This window comes from Diorhabda carinulata, chromosome X, assembly GCF_026250575.1.
Source record: "Diorhabda carinulata isolate Delta chromosome X, icDioCari1.1, whole genome shotgun sequence".
Lineage (NCBI taxonomy): Eukaryota > Metazoa > Arthropoda > Insecta > Coleoptera > Chrysomelidae > Diorhabda > Diorhabda carinulata.
In genome coordinates, this window is record NC_079472.1 from 12,370,709 (window position 1) to 12,381,130 (window position 10,422).

At 35.4% G+C, this 10,422-nt stretch overlaps 3 long non-coding RNA genes across 3 annotated transcripts; 2 read left to right on the plus strand and 1 right to left on the minus strand.

The window, feature by feature from the left end:
* Positions 1-517: 517 nt before the first annotated feature.
* On the minus strand, positions 518-1,754 carry LOC130901236 (uncharacterized). The gene is made up of 2 exons (XR_009060255.1): positions 1,679-1,754; positions 518-739 (listed from the first exon to the last, which is right to left on the minus strand). It is a non-coding gene; the product is annotated as an uncharacterized LOC130901236 (long non-coding RNA).
* Positions 1,755-3,475: 1,721 nt separating this feature from the next.
* On the plus strand, positions 3,476-4,396 carry LOC130901273 (uncharacterized). Its single transcript, XR_009060262.1, has 2 exons — positions 3,476-3,564; positions 4,149-4,396. It is a non-coding gene; the product is annotated as an uncharacterized LOC130901273 (long non-coding RNA).
* Positions 4,397-8,168: 3,772 nt separating this feature from the next.
* Positions 8,169-8,582, plus strand: LOC130901419 (uncharacterized). The gene is made up of 2 exons (XR_009060282.1): positions 8,169-8,297; positions 8,351-8,582. It is a non-coding gene; the product is annotated as an uncharacterized LOC130901419 (long non-coding RNA).
* Positions 8,583-10,422: the final 1,840 nt, after the last annotated feature.

Consider the following 10,422-nt stretch of genomic DNA (forward strand, 5'->3'; position numbering starts at 1 on the left):
TCCGAGATGTTTGCTAGAAGTAGAGGTAGATATCATATACACCGCGATCAAAACGATTTATTGTGTCCCCCTTTCTTCTACGATAATGGGGAACCCGGTGTTTACAGCTGAACTCTTAATCCCACTCCTTTTAGAATGTCCAGAAGATCTTCGTCGTTGTAGGTTGTCCCAATAGTTGGTTTTGCTCCTATCTATCAGCTTTTTCTATAGTTCTGTAGTTTATAGCACGGAAGGGTTCAGGTCTCATGAAGGATTTGTCTGTCCCCGCTTTAGCGAGCTTATTAGTTATTTCCTTTCCTTTCAGTTTCGGTGTCCCATAAAGGGGCAGTCAAGTTGCATCAATACCATCGAAATCGACGTAAATGATCATGTTTACTACACAAATGTCAAAATTTAACTGTCATTTAATACGGTTTGAAACGTTGTCAATTTGCGCCATCTACTGTTTTAAATCTCGATCTAAACGTAAATTTCCATGGAAATCAATAATGGATTGAAAAATAATAAAGAACCAACATGAATTTTTAATTATATTACGTTATTTCATATGTAAATTAACATTTCATCCATTTCCGGTTTTTATATCTTATTTTGATGATTCAGTTGTTGGTGGTGGTCCAGGTGGAGGACCGCGTTTTGGAGGATCTGGTCCTGGCGATGGGCCGCGACCGGGAGGTCCTTGTCCACCAGGAGGTCCTCCAGGGAAACCACCTGTCGAATTTTGCGCTTCGATGAGTCCCTAAAAAATAATTTATATCAGTTATTTCATATTTGTAACTCCCTTTTGCTTTTATTTTGATTTACAGTTTTGGCATTCTCTGTAGAGTTTCGATAAATCAATCGTCGTCTATTTAGTTCCATTTAGTGTTTTTCAGGATATTTCAAAAAAGTGAATTGGAATTCGGACACTGCTTTTCCGATCGATCGATCGTTTTGAGATTGGGGGACTGTGACGGCCAAATCATAATCAAAATCCTTCTATTTTTACCAGGTCTCCAGTCGCTCTTCTTCCAAAACATTCTCAAACCATCAATGCGCCTCCGACGTGTTTTACAGTCAAGATTACACATGGATCTAACTTCTTTTGACCTACGCGCAAACTCTCTCCCTCTGCAACCTCTTAATTTTATTTTGGCGTCTTAAAAGAGGTTCCTTCACTGTCATTCTCCTGAAAAGGTTATTTTCTGTCAATTTCCTTTTCATTGTAGAAGTACTCAAAGGCAGATCACTAGATTCATCGATCTGAGGTGTTATCTCGGGATTTGCGAGTCGTCGATCACGTTTACTGGTCAATAATCAAGCGTTTATCTTCAGCTGTTGCGGTTTTTAGAGGCCACCCTGAACGTTTTCCATAGCTTTTGCCTAGACTATGAAGACTTGCGCTTAATGTACAAGTTTCAACTGATAGTGCCTTGGTTTTAACCATTTTAAAACTCGCAAGTCGGAATTTCTCGAAAATATGACTCGGTTCAAAAAATATAAACCACAGTATGTCCTCGCGTCTCACAGGACTAAACTACAATCATAAACATCGATGAAATAATTGACAACTAAAGAATAATAAACAAATCGTTCGGTACTTACAAGTTTTAGCTTGTAGTACACACCAAAAGTGTACATATATGCAGATTCATCAAAATTTGTTTATAAAATAGTTATTTTTATGCTTTATACTTACCAAAAGAAGAAACACACTCAATATCACTAATGTCTTCTTCATAATGCTGTAATGTAATTATTTGGATATGATGTTGACTTTTATACCGAAATATCAAACAAATATTTGGGTATTGGGATGATAATTTAATATCATTTCCTGTAATTACATTAGTGGTGTGAAAATATTAAAAAATTTGAATGTAATTTTGTAATAATTTATATTACTACTATACAGAATGTCCAGTTGAGTGTACCGATCAATTACCGATTAATTTGACATAAATAAATTTAGAAAAAATAAAAGTTTTATTAATATTCAAATAAAAGTGATAATAATTTACGTAAAAGTCAATATTTAGCTATTGAAGCTTCAATTCTAAGCGGCTTGCTATCAATGCAAGCTTGTACAACTCATGCATTTGAGTATTGTGATTCTATACATGAATAATTATTTCTAACAGCTAGGATTTGTTGGTAATCAAATCTTTAGCCACTTCTCCTTTCATCAGCTCCCAAAGATTTTCATTTTGGTTCATATTGGGGCTACTAACCGGTCAATTTAATCTATAGAAATATTTTCTTCTACCAAAAAAGCTTCAACAGACCGAGCTTTGAGACAATAAGCTCCATCTTGCACGAAACTGAATGCTACCCCATTTGGACATCATTCTTTGAGCTGAGGAATCAAGTGATTTTGTAATAATTCTTTGTACTCATATTATCAGTGCCCTTTGTCGCTGATCACCGACCATTTTCCATTCTATAATTATTTCATTGCTTGCAACAATCTATGGTATGTTTGAAGGTATTTCTTAAGACGACAAAGTTTATCTGATTTGAGTTTTTATCAAACCATGGATTGATGTCTGCGAAGCCCTTGGAGGAGTAAGGAATATGGGCTTCCATACTGTTGGATCGACACAGTCGTGATGATCATTGCAACTGTTAATTTGGATCTGACGGGGTGACAAGTCTTAAAATCTAATTCTTCGAGCAGTGCGTTCAAAAGCATTCACTCTAGCATCCCGGAGATGTGAATTTATCACCTTTGTGATATCAAATCTATTTTCTAAACAAATTTTCTTCAAACATCCCTCGGAACGTGGAATGAAAATTGGTTTTACACCACACCTTCAGAAATCTTCAATCTTCGTGATATTTACTATACGATGCTATGCTGGTATGACGCATCGTGTGGTCGAATGTGATCGAATGTTTTGCTTCCGACGTTGCCATGGAAAGTCGTGCCAAAAGATTACCCAACATTGGAACGAAGTTGGAATCTTAGTTGTACAACTACACACGCCTCTTGTCCTCTCGCAACCAGAGTGGCCAGTACCACACAGTACTGGTATCGTGTAGTTGCAGCATTGCATCTAGTCTTCCTTCAAATGTTCAGAACGCGAATGTGTGTGTAATAGCTTAAGAGTACGAACAAAACAAGTGACTCGTGGTGGAGGTGTAGGTCGCTGTGGATGCCTCAAGTTAAGTCGCGGTCTATGTCGTCTGCACAAATGACCAGCGCTGTCAGTACAGCTCAGATCATTGGACAGTGATGTGTTTTATGCTTTAATCAAAATAAAAAATCCTGTATTTCGTGCAATGTTGTTTGATACGAGAGTCCCTCAAGAGATGGATGAAGGTTATATACTATTCCTACGAGCTTATGAGGCTCCAGGAAAATCCATGTATATATAAAACGACACCTGGTATATCACGAAATAGTATACCGTTATTTTTTTTATTAATAATTTCACACTAATAGTTTAATTGCAGGAAATAGTGAACATTTTATTATTAAATTATCAAATTTTTGTGACATTTGGGTATAAATATCTTTGTGATGATGAATATAGCAACAACATGAAAGCAAAATTGGTATTAGTTTGCGTACTCCTAACTCTGGTAAGCTTCCAATATCAAAACTTTATTTTTTTTATATAATTCAAAAGTATTGCATTTTCTTTAGCTTATAGATCATCCACTCCATCATGTTTTAACCATTTTTAACTTATAGTTCGTTAGTACCTGTTTTTGAATTTGAATTTCTAGCAGGTTTATTACACCAAACTCGAAATTACACTTTTTGGTCCTTCGAGTCGGGACAACTATCACTATACTACACTAACAATCATAATCGCTAGGTTTTCGAGCCTGGACAACTTTTACTACATCACACTAACCATTATACCTCTTGGTCCTTCGAGCCTGGACAATTATCACTACACTTCACTAACAATAACAATTGCTGGGCTTTCGAGCCTTGACAATTATAATTACACTTTCTGGTCCTTCGAGCAGGGACAATTAATGCTACATCAGACTGATAATTACACTTTATGGGTCTTGGAGCCGAACATTGGCCGCTGGTTTATTCCTATCTCGAAGGACTATACAGTAATTATGCAGTGGTAGTAGTTACTATTGTTTTCTTAAATACCTGACTATATTTTATATTATTCGATGTGTCTTTATGGGATTCTTTTTAGGGATTGATTCAAGCCCATAATTCTACAGATAGTGGCAGTGGTTTTCCTGGAGGACCTCCAGGCGGACCTCCCGGTGGACAAGGTCCTCCCGGACGAGGTCCTTCGCCTGGTGCGGATGGTCCATCGGGACGTGGTCCACCGCCCGGGCCACCTCCAACAGAATCATCAAAATAGATAAAATGACAAAAAATATGTTTGAATAAATAAATTGTACGAAAAAATTTGTTTTATTATAATTTGAAATGACAGGACTGACAGTTGTGAGATAACCAATTTATTCCCTGCAAAACCTTCTCATTTTTTTATTAAAAAATTTGATAACATTCTAAATATCCGTATTGTGAAATCGTATAAACAAAGGCCGTGTTATAGGGAAAAGAAGAATAAACTAACCTAATTATTCTTGTTGGAATATTAATCAGTTTTTGTTTTGTTTTGAATGAAAAATTATCGGCGATATTGTAGTTTTTTTGCGGTTTCCCTGTATTCTGGTGAACCGATTCACTAGCCAAATGGCCGACGATAGGGAATAATGCAGCCTCGGCTGTACCCACCTACCCCCCATTCAAATTAAAAATAAATGAAAACAAATATTTTCCCAAACCGAGAAGAACTAATTTTGCTTAACCTAAAGCTTTCTTTTCATCTTCTTCTGTCCTTTTAAGCCAGGTCAGCAAAACCTCAATGCAATCACCACAACCCCAGCCCTGCCGAGGAGCAATTCCTACATCAGAGCCAACTCCAACAATCACCTGCAGATTGGAAACTATATTGAATCTACTGACATCAATACGGTTTTCGTAAACAAGGATTAACCAAGGATCCCCTTGCAAATGTCACCAACGCACGGACGGAAGCTATGGAGAAATGTGATGAATCTCGAACAATCGTACTTTTGACAGAGTTAGGCAGGACAACTTTCTAAATAAATTAAAAACGCGGGGTTTGTCGTCCTCACGTATCGACTGGCTTAGAGTAACTTCCTCAAAGACTGATCCATCCATGTCGCTATCGATCATATCGCCCTCAGAAATGTTTGAGTTCAACGCTGGCGTTTTCCAGGGATCCATCAACGATCTACTCGACACAACTGCAAACCTGTATATTACCACTATCAATAGCAATCTTGAAAACATTCTGGAGTGAGGTAGAGGCAATATAATTGAGTTAAATGAAGCAAGGAATCAAAAGCAAAGAAGGCTCTCACTGCGGCTCGGGTTTTGGTCTTGTCTGGATATAAAATATTATATTACACAGCGCAAATTTGCTCGTTGGGGGTTGAGGTTAGAAGAAATATGTCTTAGCATAGACCCGTAGTCGAATTAACTAAGACAGCTTCGATCAAAAAGCTATATACTTCGTAATAGCGTCTAAGGCTTAGATTCGTCCATCTTTGGAGTACGGCTCCAAGCATACCCTGAGGATGCTCGACTTATAGGCGATCTAGAATTAAACAGAAACTTGGACAGCTGAAAGCTTGAAAGAAAGGTCGCTGAATTGACTCTGTTTTACCGATACTATCACGGAACTGTCCAGCATAATCCCACCTAGACCAGTATTTGTAAAACCTATTCGACAAGCAGATCGCCCAGAATGTCAACTCCTTTCTTTGGAAAAGTGCAAGCCTGTGAAATCAGCGACCAAGACACGTTTTTCACGAACACCACAACCTACAGAAGTTCAAAATCAATATCCACAAGGGTGTAATTTATTATTATATAATTTTAGTGACAAAAAAATGGACGAAAGTTTCAAAATTTGTTTATTATGAAGAAATTTCCATTGTTATCAAAATCATTTCTCATAATTTCCTTGGGTATTTCCATTAGGATTGTATCCTATGCTTCCACTAGCAGAAAAACCTGCAGAAACTTGACCAGTTCCAAAGAATGTCCCGTTCGGGAAAAGTTGTAGCGGTACTGCTTTCACACCTCCCTTCGTGAACTATGGAAAAAAATAAACAATTAATTTTAAACCCCCTTTTTCTACTTAGTTAATTTTACAAGGTGTCCCCAAAAGGAAGTTCATCTTTGTATTGCTAACTACGTGAACGCGGCTATTCGGAGGTGCTTGGAAGATATGTCAATCGGTAGCCACGCGCTCGATTAATTTGAAAATCGATCGAAAAATTTTTGAAGAGACCTTATCAACATTGGATAAACCAACATCCTAGCTTCCAAGGACTTCTAGAACGGTCGAAAACGTAGATGTTCGGTCTGTTCGCGACGAGCGTGGTGACTTGTCTATTCGGAAGCGTGCTGTTATTTTAAACGTGCATAGATCAATATTATTACTTTGCATTTTATACAAAGATCTAGAGCTGCACCTATACAAAATCAAGAATTGAAGATTCACGATGCTGGTCAGAGGCTTTACTTCGTAAATCAGTACTTCCTGAACGTTTACCAACAGATAATTTTCGGATGAAGCTTAATTTCATCTTAACGGACATCACCACAACAACAGCGAGATATTATAGGTCCTCATTTTTTGAAAATGAAAGGGGACGCGCAGTTCCAGTCAATTCAGATGTTAGATGACTCCTTCGTGCCTGAACTGCACAACATTAAAGTTTATAACCAAAAAACATGGTTCCAGTAGGATGGAGTAGATTCAGAATAGATCTTTGTCAAGATTTATTAAAATTTTTCCTGGCAATTTCTAGGAGAGGTGACATAAGTTGTCCTCCATGCAGTCCCGACTTAACACTCATTAACTTTTGTTGTATTTCAAATGTTTTTTTGATAAACCGTGCTCACAAATTTGATATGAATTCTAATCTAATAAACTTATTAGACAACGTGCGGTAAAACTAACTCACCAAAAAAATCATTATTGAAATTAGTAAAAACCACAATTTCATTGTTGGAAAAAACGTGTTCTGTATAAGATGAAAATTTATAATGAAAATAATAATTTGAAGTATGAACGTATACGTTTTGTATAGAAAACAACCAGGAAGTTCACGTCACATTTAACTTTTTTTCTCATAAATAATAATCATAATAAATAAAAATTAGGATCATTTCCGAAACAGTGTTTTTTATTTATTTAAAAAACATGCGGAAAATATTTATATAGCAAATAATTATACGAGGTTTATCGAAAAAAAAAAACAACTTTTCGACTGGAATGTTATTGATTTATTGTATACCAGATGTATGCGGGTACACAACCGCACGTCATTTGATAATCATAACTAGAAACTATGAAAAATGTAGTTGTATGAACCATAGCTCAGTTACTGGAATCTGTTTTACGAGTTGTTTCATATTTTTTTGTAAAATGAAGAATGATATTCATATTAGAGATGTTAGAGTCAATAGGTATTAAGTAACGAGGCTAGAGGTGCCTCTCTTTTGAATGCGATGTCCACCGTATCTGTAGACAAACCAGCGTAGCCGTAGCACCGTATATTATAGTAAAAATAGAGCAACGGATTGTTAAGAAATTTCTAATGAAACTTGATAAAAACTGTAACTGAAAATTTATCATAATTTATCGAAACAAATGTATGGCATTGAATGTTTGTCATGTCCACGTGTTTTTGAGTGGTTTAAGTGTTATCAAGATGGCCGAGAGTCTGTTGAAGCTGTAAAAGAAAGGAATTGAGTAGGGTTACAGGAGGAATGTATATTGAGGGTGATAATAATTAAATAAACATATCGAAATAAACTTTAATACCACCAGTCTCGTTATTTAATAGCCGCAACTTCGTATTGATTTGATGCAGTTATAGAAGACGAATGTTTTCGATTCAAAATTAAATGTTTGTCATTTAGATTCCGTTTAACGATCTACCCAACTGTACTGATTGATTTTGCTGTGATTTGGATAGGTATTATCGTTTTTCTTTCCCCTTCAGTAAACATATGTTAGAATATAATTAAAAACTCATTAACTTTTATAATTTTATTATTATAATCACTATAATTGACACTAAAATCATTTATCACATCGGATATAAAAGAAATTAAAGTAAATTTGACATAATTATGTAATTTAATTCAACTAATATAACCGGAACTTACTGGTATCAATTTTCATATAAAAAAACGAAATATTTTACACATTAGGCATTGATTTACTTTGAAAATCATATTGAAGATGAAATATATCGTTTTTATATCTATTTTTTGCATATTAGTGGTAAGTAGAATAACTAAAAGTCTAATTTTTGTTTATTTTAATGATATAATTAGCAATTTAGCGAATTAGTCAGCGGACAAGGGGCAGATATGGGTAATCTAGCTAAAACGGGGATGAACACAGCTTCTGAAATGGCAAAAATTCCAATGGATGCAATGAAAAATGCAATGAAATCGGCCAGCGATATGGCATCAATACCATCACAAGCTATGAGCGGTTTTGGGAAGAAAAAATAACGTTTCGTACGAAATTATATAATGTATAATAAAGGCATGTAAAATTGAACTCCCTGTACGTTTTTTAACACTAATCCCTCACTTATTTCGAATGGAAAGACAATTCATCATTCTGCGCGCTCTTTCCATAACCTTCGATCATATACGTTTGTCACGGCAGACTTAAATAGGTAAGTTTGAAATGCAGTCGATAATTAAATATAAGAATCAAATTTTCAACGTTTCATATGTTACCATGATTAAAAAAAATTTGTTAACCCACCCCCCGGATACAATAGATAATAAAGTGTCCCACCTCACTCCAGGGACGGCTGAAACACTTCTGATACCTTGATGAACAATTTAGTGAAATCTACTATTTGAATAATCCTTTTATTTTTTCAAATCATGCAGTATTATTAATCTGGGATATTCGAACTTGATCTGCGCGCTCTTTCCATAATCTACGATCACACACGTTTGTCATTGCAGACTTAAATAGAGATTTAACTAGGGAAGTTCGGTGCATTTAAAAAAGTGTCCCATTCCACCCTAGAGTCGGCTGAAATCCTCTAAGAAGAAAAGGTAATTTTACGATTTCTATTATCCAAATGAAAATTTTCAAAACTTCGCAGTCGCTTCCTGATACCTTGATGAACAATTTAGTGAAATCTACCGTTTGAATAATCCACTAATTTTCTAATTCACGTAGTATTATTAATCTGGGATATACGACTGTGCTCTGCGCGCTCTTTCTTCAACAAAAGTTAAGTTTGCAAAGTCCTTAAACTTTATCACCACGAGCCGCCACTGTCCTCCTCCTTGTTTACAGGGTGTCTCATCACATTATCGACACTAATTTATTAAAAGTTAACCACATTCTTTTACCTGGAACTTTTAAAGATGTTTACCTGGATTTTTCGAACAATCACACAAAAAATAGCGTCATCTTTAGGAGTTAAATATAAAACGAATTAATGGTATGTATTATCTTCCAAAACATATTCTCTAAATACATTGTTGCCAGTAGTTTCGACAAAATCGTAGAAAATACGTCGTGCCAATAAATTGATTATTTTCTTTTCTAATAAATCATATATTTTAGTCTCGTAATCATCACAGTGGATAATTAAATATAAAAATCAAATTTTCAACGGTTCATGTTACCATGACTAAAGGAAAATGGGATGTTTTTCTACCATAGATACTTCCGTGTCATGGTAATTATAAATTTTTTAGACTATATAAACAAAATGAAGTCACAGTTTTATAGTCCATAACCAAAAATGAAACATATTCTGATTTTTTTAACCGTTGCTCTGCTTTACGTAAGTGACATTTTTTTTTCTAATAATTTCGTATCCATTATAGATATATAGAGTGTTTCAAAAACACACAACATACCTAAATCAGAATTTTTTATGGGGTTTATAGACCCAATGCTTGGAAACTCTCTACTGTTTGTTTGTGTTTATTTTTGTTCATGGTTGCTTCAAGCTAGTTTTTATATTCCTCTACTTTCTAAATATTCTCTACATGCTTCTATCAATTATTTTCGTATAATACGAGGGGCGCTACTTAAGTTTTGAGATGTGCGAGAGGTCGTATTGTCGTGGGGGAGAATGATTCGTTTTCAGCGATTAGTTTCCGTGATTTCCTCGAACATTTCTGGTAGCCAATCAGAATTGACCGTTCTACGTTGCTCTAATGAAACGGCGACGAACAAATGCTCAAGTAAACCTCAATAGTATCACGATATGTCACAAGACGATCTTGAAATAATAATTTAGACACGGCATCGATTTTCATCTGTAAACAACTCAACTATTACTCGTGTATCAACACGTTCTGAGTAGGTTTATCATTAAAACTGCCAAACTTTATGATGGCGACGTCAGAATTGACATATT